The 14,780-nt window shown below is 37.5% G+C and overlaps 1 long non-coding RNA gene across 1 annotated transcript in view; it reads left to right on the top strand.

The window, feature by feature from the left end:
- The window catches only part of LOC144230540 (uncharacterized), an 8,051-nt gene extending 4,024 nt beyond the window's left edge, over positions 1-4,027 (top strand). Inside the window, exons 2-3 of the long non-coding RNA XR_013334783.1 lie at positions 3,346-3,518; positions 3,959-4,027. This is a non-coding gene — a long non-coding RNA (uncharacterized LOC144230540). The remainder of the gene's footprint in view (positions 1-3,345; positions 3,519-3,958) is intronic.
- Positions 4,028-14,780: the final 10,753 nt, after the last annotated feature.

Raw genomic sequence — 14,780 nt, 5'->3', positions numbered from 1 at the left:
TTTACCCAAGGGATACAGGAGTGCTGATGCATAGGGGCACATGTACCCCAATGTTCATAGCAGAACTCTCAACAATAGCCAAAACATGGAAAGAGCCTTAGTGTCCACCAACTGATGAATGGATCAAGAAGATGTGGTTTATCTATATGATGGAATACTACATGGCAATGAGAAAGAATGAAATCTGGCCATTCGTAGCAATGTGGATGGAACTCGAGGGTGTTATGCTAAGTGAAATAAGTCAGGCAGAGAAGGACAGATACCGTATGTTTTCACTCATATGTGGAACAGGAGAAACTTAACAGAAGACCATGGGGGAGGGGAAGGGGAAAAATAGTTGGGGAGAGGGAGGAAGGCAAACCATGAGAGACTCTTGAATACTGAGAAAAAACTGAGGGCTGATGGCGGTGGGGAAGAGGGGAAGGTGGGTGATGGGCATGGAGGAGGGCACTTGTTGGGATGAGCACTGGGTATTATATGGAAACCAATTTGACAATAAACTGTAAAAGAAAAAAGTATGAAAGAAAAAAATTAAAGCCATATAAAAATTTACATTATGTAATATGTATATTTATAACTACCATGTGATACATGTTTTACGCACATCATATAATACATTTTGTAATATATGTTATGCATGAAATATTTTTGATATACACTTAGAATCATATAATATTACATGTAGGATAATAATGTTCCTTATCACATATTTGGTACAAAGTTGAGCCATATGGAACACCTTAAAGAAGAAAGCAACAAACTATCCAGCTGTATGATTCAGAAATAGCATAGGTATTTCATCAAATCTAGGTTTTGATTCTAAGACAAATCATTTTTAATATCATTAAAAATGGTGCCAATTAAACCATGACACAATGCTTTTTATCACTTAGAATTTTTATTGAAAGAACTCTTTTAGACTTACTGAAATATACATTTGATAATATATGATTTTTGTGCAAACATAAAAAGACAAATTGAAGTGAAATAAATTGGACAATATATTCCTAAACCATTTCACATTTAGAGTTTAACTCTTTTGAATCACTTCTTGACCCTAAGTCACTGTGTTTGTGTGCGAGCGTGCGTGTGTAAATACAATATAACCCTTTGTGCACCAAGAGTACAGGTGATGGAGCACTGCGTTTCTTTTTTTTTTTTTTATGTTTTATTTATTTCTGAGAGAGAGAGAGACAGCATGAGCAGGGGAGGGTCAGAGAGAGAGGGAGATACAGAATCTGAAAGAGGCTCCAGGCTCTGAGCTGGCAGTCAGCACAGAGCCCAACGGGGGGCTCGAACCCAGAAATTGTGAGATCATGACCTGAGACGAAGTCGGACGCTTAACCGACTGAGCCACCCAGGCGCCCTGGAGCACTGCATTTCTTAAAAGAGTGCTCAGCTATCATCTCTGGACTTTCCCTTCAAAGAACTGATACCCTGGTATGAAATTCTAATGCTGGCATTTTCTTGATTTTACCAGAAGATGTCAGCAAAAACAACTACTTTACTACTGGCACCTGGCCAACAGCCTTTGCAGGAGCTCACTAGATTTCAAATTTGTTTACATGAGAAAGAAAAAATCTGCATTTTAGAATGGATGAAAACAAACTCTGACAGACATTATTTAAAGTCTCTCTCCATGCTCACATACAAAAAGAAGAATGAATAAGTGAAAGACAGTTTTAGATAAAGTTAGACTGAAATGGGGGCGCCTGGATGGCTCAGTTGTTTGAGTGTTCAACTCTTGATTTCAGCTCAGGTCGTGATCCCAGGGTTGTGGGATTAAGTCCCACACTGGGTTCCATGCTGAGCATGGAGCCTACTTGAGATTCTCTTTCTCTCTCCCTCTGTCCCTCTCCCCACCCCAGCTCTCTAAAATTAAAAATAAAATATTTAAGGGGCACCTGGATGGCTCAGTCAGTTAAGCATCTGACTCTTGGCTTAGGCTCAGGTCATGACCTCATGGTTCATGAGTTTGAACCCTGCATCAGGCTCTGTACTGACAGTGTGGAGCATGCTTGGGATTCTCTCTCTCTCTCTCTCTCTCTCTCTCTCCTCCCTCTCCTATATTCTCTCTCTCAAAATAAATAAACTTTAAAAAGATAAAATATTTTTTAAAAAGTTAGACCCAAATGGTTTTGTAGAATTTGATCCCCACTCTCATTTTACCAACATATAAATTTAATTTTAATTAAATTCAATAGAAGAGAAAGAAATTGAAATAGATCTGAAGGAAATGCTACACTTTAAATATTTTTTCCACCACAGGAGATATTAATTACTAAAAAAATCTCCCCAAGGTTAAGGCAAAATGATTATGAAAGCCATAAAACCACAAAGAGGTTATAGTCATTGATTTTTCAAACCTCACATTTCAACTTGAAATGGTATTGATTGATTCTTTCCTATAAAAGGTGCCATGGTTAGTGCAGTTACACTTCCTCTCTCTCAATCTCTCAATTTTATTACTTCTGTTGCTTTTCCTTTAATCAGGGTTTATAGTATTCATATTCTGTTCTCTAATTATAATTTCCAGATTGTACAATTCAATATATCTAAAGCCAACTGTCCAGTCTTTTTACACTGGCTTCTCCAGATCCTAAGTTCTTTTGATTTTGTAATTGTTCTTTTCAAAGTAATACATGCACATAGTTTAAAAAGTCAAATTTTACCATTTGGCTCTATATACAAGATGGCATTTCTCTGCTCCATGTCCTTACCCATCCAAACCTCTGTGCTCTGAGGGAGTAATCACCATCTCTTACAATATTCATATTTATGAAATTCAAAATAATTATGAACTGAATCAGTTGCTGGATTCACAATATTACAAATGACTGCAGGCTCTCCCATGTTCTTGTACGACAAAAAACACAACTGTTTATCTATGAGCTTTTATATCTACTTAATAGACTTCATAGCTTTGGGATACCATCTGGCATAATAATATTTTAAGTAAATAATTGTCCAGTAACTATTAAGTTATTTTTTAAAAATAAAACTGAAATGTCTCCAAAAGGTACAATTTAAGAAATTAGTACTCATACTACTAATGTAATTAATTTTTTGGATTCATTGTTTAGCTTTAAAAAATTAAAAAATTAGAAATTATAATGGAATCATTTTAAATTACTCAAATTAAGTAAAACATTATGCTAAAATTTGCATTTATCAACCAAACATATTACACCTTGCAGTTTACACTATTTCACTATTTTATATTTTAATCACAAATAAAAACTCCAAGAAGTTGCATGAAATGATAATTAAGGTAACTCAAATTCTATTTCTTTGCTTTTACAATTACTGTGATTGCACTGTTTACTTTAATGTATTGTTTGATAGCAGGGATATGTGGTACCACAAGATCGGAGACATGAACTCTACCTAAAATGAACTTGAACAATGATTTTGAACCATTAGAAATTTACTCTCAAAACTATTGCATATAACTGACCCCATGTGTGCTGGCGACCATCTGTACAACTGGGAACTCCACAACCTAAATTTCATGTAAGGTAAAATTTTCACTAAAAGATAAATAATAAAAATGTGTTAATTTCAAGCCTGCAAATATGTTATTAAAGCTCAACAGTAACTTACAATTTCATTTATAAATTAGACACATAAAAGATTTTTTTGTGGGGGGAGGAGTGTTTTATCATTGAGATTATCTAGAATTGCTAGTACATAGTGACAGTGAAAACTAGACTGACTTTTAGTAAGCTATATTATTGTTTTTAAGTTCCCTGCAGAGAATTATTGCTGCCCCTTATTGCTTGTGCTTGGGACAGACTGCTCTCATCATCCTGCTTTTTGTATGCCACTGGTTTAGTGTTTCTATTACCAAGATAATACAATTACTATTGATAGGCAAGGCATATGCTGTACTATAATTATATTTCAACTTTTTTTTAATTTCCTGGAGTTGACGATTGCCTCCTTTTTGTTTACTTAGGTTTCTATACACGAATTATTTCTGAAAATTTTCACCAGAACTGAAAATCTTCTTTGAGCTTATGTCCAGACACACCAAGTGAGCTATCTATTCCACTTTTCTTTTGATACCAATCCTCCAGGACCTCTATGTACTCTTACTACATTTACTACAAACTGGACAAGTTACTTCTTAGAACTGTTGCACATCTGTCTTCTTGGCACTTCTATTCAGTATCACTCAGAAAGTTTACATTATTTTTCTCTTGCATTGATCCTCATGTTTGGATACCATGTTTTCCTCTTTCTTGTTTAATCTTTTCATCATGATATTATGAAAGCACATCTTTCAGTAGCTTTTGGAGAAAGGGTATGTAGGGGTAAATTTTTTAAATGTGACACATTTGAAAATGTCTTTATCCTCCCAGCTTTTTTATTTTTAATTTTAATTTTAAGCTACATATAGGAAGGTTGACTTTCTGGGTATACAGTTCTATGAATATTTAACACGTGTGTTGATTCATGTAACACCACAGGATATAGAATAGTTTCATCATGTCAAAAAAACTCCCTGATATTACCTCTTATAGTTACACCATCCCCCAGCCCCTGATGACCACTGATCTGTTCTTTATCACTGTAATTTTGTCTTTTTCAGAATATTATGTAAATAGAATCACACAGTATGTAATCTTTTGAGACTGGCTTCTTTTACTCAGCATAGTGCCTGTGAGATCATCCAAGTCATTGCAGGTATCAGTAGTTCATGCTTCTGAGCAGTATTCTATTATATGGATGTACTGTATATGTTTATCTATTTACCCACTGAAGGACATTTGGGTTGTTTCCAGCTCTTTTATTCCAAATAAAGTTGTTATAAATCTTCATTTATGGATTTTTGTATGAAGAGATTTTTTTATTTTCTAGGGTCAATACTTAGGAGTGGAATTACCAAGTTATATGGTAAGTGTATGCTTAATTTATAAGACTGCCAAACTGTTACTCAGAGTGGCAATGCCAGTTTGTATTCCCAGCAGCAATGTTTGAGTTCCACATCCTTGTCAATACTTGGGATTATCAATATGTTTTTATTTTAGCCTTTCTAATAGGTGGGTGGTAGTATCACATTGTGATTTATTTTGCATTTCCTTAATGGTTAATGATGCTGAGCATCTTTTCGTGTGCTTATTGGCCATGTGTAAATCCTCTTTGGTGAAATGTCTTTTGCTCATCTTAAACTTGGATTGTTTTCTTATTGTATATATACTATAAATCCTTTGTTGGATATGTGATTTATAAGTATTATATCCCAGTGTGACATACTTTTCATTTTCTTACCAGTGTCTTATGAAAGACATAACACCTATGAAGGGCAAAATTTTAGTTTAGTTTTTTGTTTTTAATTCGAGAGAAACAGAGAGCGAAAGTGGGAGTGGGGTAGGGGTACAGATGGAGAGAGAGAGAGAGAGAGAGAGAGAGAAAGACATGGGGGGGGAATCCTAAGCAGGCTCTATGCTGAGCATGGAGCCCAGTGTGAGGCTTGGATCCCTCATATGATCCTGGGATCATGACCTGAGCCAAAATCCAGAGTTAGATGCTTAACTGATTGAGCCACCCAGATGTCTCCAAATTTTAGTTCTGATAAAGTTCAACTTACAGGGTTTTTCTTATATGGATCATGGTTTTGTTATCATGTCAAAAAACTCTTTGTTTAATTCTAGGTCACAAAGATTTTCTTCTATGTTTCCTTCTAAAAGATTTATAATTTTGTATTTATATTTAGAAATCACTTTCAATATGTTTTTGTATAAGTTGTGAAGTTTAAGACTAAGTTTATCTACCTCTATATGTGTGTCTAATTGTTCCAACACCATTTGTTGAAAAGAATATCCTTTCCCATTGAATTGGCTTTGCATCTTTGTCAAGAATCAATTGACCATATTTATGTGGGTCTATTTCTAGGCTCTGTTCTATTTCATTAATCTATGTGTCTATTCTTTTTATCAATATACACAATCTTGATTACTTTGACTTTATAGTAAATATTAAAATCAGGTAGTGTGATCCCTCCAACCTTCTTATTTTCAAAATTGTTTTGGCTATTCTAGATCTTTTGTCTTTCCATGTGAATTTTAGAATCATCTCACCAAGGTCTACTAAAACACGTGCTGGGATTTTGATTGTGTTTCATTGAATCTATACATCAATTAGGGGATGATTAACATCTTAACAATATTGAGTCTTTTGGTCTATGAACATAGTATGTCTCTCCATTTCTTTAGGTCTTGTTTTGATCAGCATTTTTCAGTTCTCAGCATACAAATTCTGTACACATTTTGTTAGATTTAACCTAAACACTTCATTTTTAGAGCTATTTTAAATGTTTTTCTTTACATTTTGGTTTTTAATTGCTCATTGCTAATATACTGCCATCTTGCTAAATTCATTTATTAATTTTAGGAGTATTTTTGTAGATTCCTTGAGAATTTCTATACAGACAAACATGTTTTCTGAGAATAAGGATAATTTATTTGATTATTTTATTTCTTTCTATTGCTTTTATCTGCTGGCACATACTTCCAGTATGATGTTGAATAGGAGTGGTAAAAATAAGCATCCTTGTTTTTTTTGACTCTCATAACTTCTTATGCATAAATGCCTAGGCAGGGATTATTAAACATTTGAAGCAAGAGGGCAATAAGAGTCTTTCTTAGTCAGTTTGGACTGTTATAACAGAATATCATAGATGTGGTGACTTATAAACAGCAGAAGTTTATTTCTCACTGTTCTGGATCCTGGCCAGTCTAAGATGCCAGCAAATTTAGTGTCCAATGAGGTCCACTTCCTGGTTCATAGATGGCTGTCTTTTCACTGTGTCCTTACAAGGTGGAAGGAGGTGAGAGAGCTCCCTAGAGTCTTTTTTATAAGGGTAGTAAGCCTATTGATGAGGGCTCCATCTTCATGATCTAATTACCTCTTAAAGGCTCTACCTCCTAATCCCATCATGTTGGGTCTAGGACTTCAACATATAAATCTGGGGGTAACTCAAACTTCCAGTCCATTGCAGAGTTCTTTCATTAGTTCTTTACACTTAATTGATGTTTTGGCTGAGACTGGAATTGTAGATTGAAAATAATCCCTCTATCCCCAAATGTTGAAGACATTCTTTGATTTTTGGATGCTCTGAGGATTCTGAAGCTGTTCTGTTTGTTCTTTTGTGGTGGTCCATTCCTTATCTCTTATTCTTATCCCTTTAAAACCTCCTTTTTGTATTTACTGTTTTGAAATTTTACAAGAAAATGTTTACTATGAGTTTTATTTCTTCTACTGATATTTAGTGGGGCTTTGCAATCTGGAAAATTTCTTGTATTATTTTTGGATAGTGTTTTCCACCTCTGTAATTGCCAGTCTTTGGAGGAATTCTTATTGAATTAATTTCTAAGCCTCTTGTGTATTCTTTCCAGTTCTTTACCACTTCTTAGTTTTTTATTTTACATTCAAATATAATTTTAACTTTATCTTCTAACTCTTCATTGAAGTTTTTACATCTGTAAATATATTTGAATTTTTTTTTAATGTTTTATTTATTTCTAGGAGAGAGAGAGAGAGAGACAGCGTGAGCAGGGGAGGGTCAGAGAGAGAGGGAGCCACAGACTGAAACAGGCTCCAGGCTCTGAGCTGGCAGTCAGCACAGAGCCCGACGCGGGGCTCGAACCCACAAACCGCGAGATCATGACCTAAGCAAAAGTCGGACGCTTAACCGACTAAGCCACCCAGGCGCCCCAATATATTTGAATTTCTAAGAGCTATTTCTTGTCTTCTATTTTTTCCTATTCTTATTTTATAGATATTATATCTTCTGGCTTTTCTCTAAAGATACTAATTATATGAAACAGAGATTATTTTTTTAAGTTTCTTATGTTCTCTGCATCATTTGTTCTCCTCATTTACTTTTCCATTTATTTTCTTTTGGGAACCTTCCATAAATGCCTGTTGAACCTTGGTTGTCTATGTCCACTTAAGAGAAAGACGGTGAAGGGTGCCTGCATGGCTCAGTCGGTTGGGCATCCAACTTCAGCTTAAGTCATGATCTCATGGTTCATGAGTTCAGGCCCTGCATCGGGCTCTGTGCTGATAGCCCATAGCCTGAGGCCTGCTTCGGATCTGTGTCTTCTCTCTCTCTCTCTGCCCCTTCCTGAGTCACGCTTTGTCTCTATCTCTCAAAAATAAATAGACATTAAAAAAAGAGTAAGACATTGAAATGTTAATTGAAGCCTCTATGTAAAGGTGGAGCTTTTGTATTGATAGTCTTCTCTTTAGGAGATCAAGTGGGAAATCAGTAATTCAGTAGAGGACCTCCAAGTGCCAGTAAGTTAAGGCTTATGTTTCCGGGGTTGTTGCTTGTCCAAAGACAATCCTTGATTCTTTACCTTTTAATTAGATGCTAGAGTTTTGTACTGAGTAAAGGAGTGAGATGAAACTAAGTTTTCTTTTATTCAGAGAAGTAAGTTCTCACCCACATCCTCTCATTTACATTACCTACATTTGAGTTTGTGACCCATGGTATTCTGTACAAGGTAGACTTTTTTTTTAATGTTTTATCTATTTCTGAGAGAGAGAGAGAGAGAGAGAGAGAGAGAGAGAGAGAGACAGCGTGAGCAGGGGAGGGTCAAAGAGAGAGGGAGACACAGAATCTGAAACAGGCTCCAAGCCCCGAGCCAGCCGCCAGCACAGAGCCCGAGGTGGGGCTCAAACCCACAAACTGAGATCATGACCTGAGCCGAAGTCAGAAGTCAGACGCTTAACCGACTGAGTCACCCAGGCGCCCCTGTACAAAGTAGACTTTGTACCATTCTCTAGATTCTCTTGTTTTTGGCCCACCACGTTCATTCTTGTTGCCAAGTACTTTACAACAGCATGAAAGATACTGGAAGCTGCCTATTTGGAAGCCATTCCAAATACTTCTGTCTCCTACTGAAGTAGCTGAAAAAGCCAGGTATTTATGTTCCCAGGCCACTTAACGGCCAGGAGTAGTCATGTGATCAATCTAGTAATGACCAATAAGACATAGGGATGCTCACTGGGAAGTTTTGGGGAAAGATTTTTCCTTTATGATTTAAGGCAAGAGATGCAAGAGGAGAAAGAAACTGCCCCACACCTTTTCTTCACCTCCAGCCTTTGAATGAGAGTGTGGGAGAATACACACCATGATTGAAGCCATGGAGCTCATTCTGGCTCATGAGGGAAAGGCCAAGAGAATCATGGAGTCACTGAAGTGGTGTCTTGATATCATTGAGGCATATGTCCCAGTTGGCTCACTGGCTTTGACTCCCTGATTTTTCTGAATCACCTTTTTCTTCCCCTCCTTCTGTTCTTATCTCCCATCTCTTTTTCTTTCTCCTTTCTTCTCTTCACTCTTCACATTTTTAAGGGTTTTAAAGTTGGGATGGGATGAGTGAAGGACACAGGCAAAGTTATCGGCCCTTACTGCCCTCATTAAGTCTTTGCTGAAACAAGATGGGGTGTGAAGGAATGAAGGAACAGCTCCCTCATGTCTGTTCCGTCCACTCTCCCATTTCCTTTCCCCTGTGGCTGTGGAGGCCTTCGTCTGTAGGTCACTCTCCTGCATCATGACTTCTCATGTCCTATAGGATAACTCTAAATTCACTAACATGGTTTCTCCAAGCTCTCCAGAGTCTGATCCCTGCCTCCTTTCCTCCCTCATCCCCCACTACTTGCCCTGTGCTCTGGCCTTGCTGAGGTGTTCAGGGTTCCTGGACTATATGCTGTGCCATTTCACCTCTGGGCCTCTGTTCTTCCTGCCAGAAACACACTTCTGCCTACATGCGTGAACCGTCTCTTTGTTCAAAGTCCCCTCCTCTGGGAAGCTTTCCCTTCTCTCTCAGGCATGGCTAGCTGCTCAGCCCTTTAACCTTTGAGGGTTCCCTGTTAGAGCTGTTCCCTCCCTGATATGAGTGCATTTATATGTTTCTGGGTCTGTTTTCCCCACTAGACTGTGAGTTGGTTGAAAGCAAACTGTATGCCTTATTTTTGTGCCCCCAGCACTGGGCATAGAGGTAGATCCAGACATGCTCCTTGCTGCTTTTTAATTCTTCAAGACATTTCATTTCAAATGATGAATTCCATACTTAACAGAAGTTTACTGAATGCTCACAATAGACCAGATATGATACACCCAGATAATTAATCACATTGTATTCAATTTGTAAAGTAAATAAAGGAAGAGGATAAACAATCCATAGCCCCACATCCCTTAACACATTTATTGTTGAGATTTGGGTATTTACTGGAGGTATTTTTGAACAAAACAACTTTTAAAGTGGTTCCAGTGAGCCTTATTAGCTGCAATGGCCATGGCTCTCTGCCCGGTGCTTCCATTAAAAGTTTACAGGCCCCAGGAGAGGTGGTTGAGCTAGCTTACCCCTCCCATGGGTTCTGACCTTCCATGGGGGCCCAGCAGTGAGTCATTTTCCAGTGGGGATTGTCAATGAGGTTGATAAGCTATCATTTGAATACTTTTTATTTTCCATATTCCCACAGTAGCAGTAGTTCATTTGTTCTCATGTATAATCTTCACTGTGCCCACTGTGCAGATGAGGAAATGGAGGTACTCAGTGAGGGGAGATGGAAAGAACATTGGTATAATAGTGCTGTGTGTAAGACCCACTATGCTATTAACCAGTCAGCAGACTCGGAGCAGGTTATATTATGACTGCAGGACTCAGTTTCTGTATATGTTAAAGTAGAACGTTGGATTAGATGACTTCTCAAGGCTTCACAGAGCTTCAGAATTCCATGACTTTTTGTGCTATTCAAGGTTATGTAGGAGCCAAGGGCAGGCTTCCTCAAAATGTGCCACTTTGCCATAATGATTATTTAATTTTATTATTTAAAAAGTCTCTATTTTTTAAGAGAGAGAGAGAGAGAGAGAGAGAACAGGAGCAGAGAGAAAGGGAGAAAGAGAATCCCAAGTAGGCTCCATGGTGTCAGTACAGAGCCTGACATGGGACTTGATCTCATGAACCACAAGACCTAAAATCAAGAGTTGGACACTTAGCCAACTTAGCCACCCAGGCACCCTCATATTGATTATTTTAAATAAATACTATTTAAGAGACACCCTGTGCAAGAAGGACACTCAACTCCTCCTCTGTCCCCCTGAAAGCAGGAAATCAGTCTCCCATATGAAAATGGGAGACCCCTATACAAGGAGGTGAAGAGACAACCTTATCACCTCAGACAAGAAATTTAAAGCCAAAAAGGCAGTATAAACAAGACTTGTTACTTTTACTAATTTACTAGTCCAGGCCAAATTCTGTTTAGAATTCCCTACTAATTGAGGCTCGCAAAGTTTTCTTTGTCCTGTCAATGCCTCACAGATTTATTGTCTCTTTGTCTAAAAGTTGTTAAAACTTCCTGCCTTGGTTATTTCTTTAGGTCTCAATTTCATTGTTGAGCCTCCATGCACACATAATAAAACTCTTTTTTTTCCCCTCCTGTTAATCTATCTCATAGTAATTTAGTTCTTAGTCCTGCTGGAGGATCTTTAAAGGTATAGAAAAATTTTTTCCTTCCCTGCAGTTACATGGCTTGTTTGTGGCAGAACCATGGCAAAAATCCAGGTTTTATGGCTTCTGGGCTGGTGTTTATCTAATCACACCACAAAATAATCTGAGTTCTTCTATGAGAATTTCCTCCAGAATGAATGGAGGCTGTGGCTTCTATCCTCCTTTCCCCCCATCCATTGTTGGGATAGAAGGATTTGGCTGGAAGAAACAGGGAGGGGATTGGGTGGGCTGGAGGGTAGATGAAATAGAAAAACAGAGCTGTTACATTTTGCACTTAAATCTGGGTTATAAGAAAAAGTAATCCAGGGTATAAATGGTGGAAATCTTGGGGGGAAGTGGCCAAGCCACTTTTTTGGAGCATTTTGAGGAGGAAAGGAATGAAGCTCAGTCACATATCCTCAACCTTCAGTAAGGCAGCTTTAACAAGAATGAGATAAATATAAATCTGATTTTAGGGTGCCTCCCTGGTCGGTAGAGCATGCAATTTTTATCTCAGGGTCATGAGTTCGAGCTCTTTATCAGGGGTAGAATTTACTTTAAAAAAAAAAAAGGTTTGAATCCATAAGCAGAGATATCTTTGAAAGATAACATACAGCAAGGGGATAGGAAAGCCACCTAACAAGGGCAGAGGTAGAAGTTTTGTGAATCTATAAAACAGCCTTGAGGTTAAAGCAGAGATTAACTGAGTCTGGATAAGGAATGAACTAGATAAGGAAAACTAATCTAAGACAGTTGTCCAGGGAAGTAAGAGACCACAGAACTCTTGAGCTCCTGTAACTCCTATTAACTCTATCATGGGGTGACTTTTATAGCAGAAAGGGACCAGGAGCATGCACCCACGCACACAGAAATGAGACCCTGGAGAGGTGGGAAGATGGTAAATCCATATTATCATCTCTCAAAACTCTGACTACGTGTGAACTGAGCTAAGCTTGTGGTGTTTTTCTTTGTTTTCAGATTGGATAATTTCCATTGCTCTAACTTCAGGTTCATAGACTTATTTCTCTCTTATCTCCATTGAGCCCTTAAAATAAATATTTTATTTCTATTGTATTTTTCAGTTCTAAAATTTGCATTTGGTTCTTTTTCTACAACTGTCATTTCTTTGCTTAAAACTGCTATCTTTCCACATGTTTCAAGCGTGTTCACTTTTATTGCTGGGAACATGTTGATAAAAGCTACTTTAAAGTCTTTGTTGGGTAATTTCCACTTTGGCATCATGTTAGAGTTGGTGTTTGGTGGCAGTCTTTTCCTTGCACATTGAGGACAGTTGCCCTNAATGTGCCATGTGCACTTGAGAAGAAAGTAAGTTCCTTGGCCTCAGGATGCAGAGTTCTAAATATATCTGTCAGATCCATCTGGTCCATTGTGTCATTCAAGTCCAATGTTTCTTTAGTGATTTTCTGTCTGGTTCATCTATCCATTGTTGTAAGCAGAGTATTAAAGTCCCCTGCTATTGGAACATTCTTATCTATAAGGTGTGGGATGAGTAATAAACGCAGACCTCATTCATAAACCATGATGACTCTCCTAGGAAATTTTTCTTCTCTTCCTTTCAGCAAAATCATTATGTTATCTTTTTGTTTGTTTCAGTTTATTTGAGAGAGAGAGAAACAGAGAGTGAGCGGAAGAGGGGCAGAGAGAGGAGAGAAAGAATCCCAAGCAGGCTCTTTACTGTCAGCGCAAAGCCTGAAGCGGGGCTTGAACTCAAGAACTGTGAGATCATGACCTGGGCGGAAACCAAGAGTTGGAGGCTTAAACAACTGAGCCACCCAGGCATCCCAATTATGTTATGATAATCAAAATCTTAGAGGTGCTTGGGTTGACCACCTGATTCTTGATTTCAGCTCAGGTCATGATCCCAGGGTCCTGGGGTAAAGCCCTGCATGGGGCTCAGTACGGAGTGTGGAGGCTGCTTAAGATTCATTCTCTCTCTCTCTCTCTCTCTCTCTCTCTCTCTCTCTCCTCTCTCTGCCCTTCCCCACTCACACACTCTCTCTTTTAAAAAAATTTTTTAAAATTATTTCTGAGAGAGAGAGAGAGAGAGAGAGAGAGAGAGAGAGAGAGAGACGGCGTGAGCAAGGGAAGGTCAGAGAGAGAGGGAGATACAGAATCTGAAACAGGTTCCAGGCTCTGAGCTGGCTGTCAGCACAGAGCCTGACACGGGGCTCGAACCCACAAACCGTGAGATCATGACCTGAGCAGAAGTCGGACGCTTAACCGACCAAGCCACCCAGGTGCCCCGCACTCTCTCTCTCTTAAAAATTTTTTTAAAATTTACTAAGTATTAAAAACATAATTATATGCAATGAACAAGAATGTAAATATATGTCTTATGAAAATTTTTTTATGAAAAAGTTTTCCAGTGTTTTTTTCCAAAAAGTTAGTTTCTTTTTTTAATTTTTAATTTTTTATTTTTATTAANAAAAGTATCTAATAATGTACAAGGCAAAATACAGATTAGAATTAATGAATGTCAAATTTTTATATCAAATATACATAAACCCAAATACTGTATATCATTTTACTCTCTAAAGCCTTAGTTAAATTTTATTAAATAACTCAATTTTACAACTTAACTGAAATTTTATTTAAATTATACATTTAATTTAAAAATTGATTTATAAACAAGTAACTTTTTATTATTTATTTATTTATTTATTTTTAGTAACTTTTAACCCCAACATGGGGCTCGAACTTGTGACCGTGTGATCAAGAGTCACATGTTTGGGTTTTTTTAAATTTTTAAAAAGTGTTTATTTTTTAAATGTTTAATGTTTTCCAACTGAGGCAGCCAGACAACCCCCAAAATAAGTAAGTTTTTAAATAAAAATGTGAAAATTCCTAATTCTAGCATTCAATGTCCATCTTGCCGCCTGTGTAAAAAATTGGTATCATTATGTCTAAAGTCTTGATGTACAAATTTGAATAATGTGTAATGTGGCTTATGTAATATTGCAAAAATGCCCTCAGTTTCTATTTACAGCTGATGCACACGGTGTCCTAATTCATGTGGAGTAGCCCCAAAACCACAAACAGGAAGATGAAAACAAGAAGAAACTGTACACTCGGCGATACTAGAAAACGCCATTTCATTGTGCTCAAATCTATTGCATTCTGGCTGAGAGGAAAGATCTGGCAAGTTAATTTGTCTTTTCTCTTACCTACGTACTTCTCTGCTCAAAAATCTCTGCACTCCGAGATGGTACCTAGCAGGGGCCCCATCAAGCTTTCATTAAACCTTTCGAAGCAGAT

Source organism: Crocuta crocuta, unplaced genomic scaffold (genome assembly GCF_008692635.1).
Source record: "Crocuta crocuta isolate KB4526 unplaced genomic scaffold, BGI_CrCroc_1.0 scaffold144, whole genome shotgun sequence".
Classification (NCBI taxonomy): Eukaryota; Metazoa; Chordata; class Mammalia; order Carnivora; family Hyaenidae; genus Crocuta; species Crocuta crocuta.
Note: the sequence above shows the minus strand (reverse complement) of the source record. Positions and strands in the feature narration are given on the sequence as shown.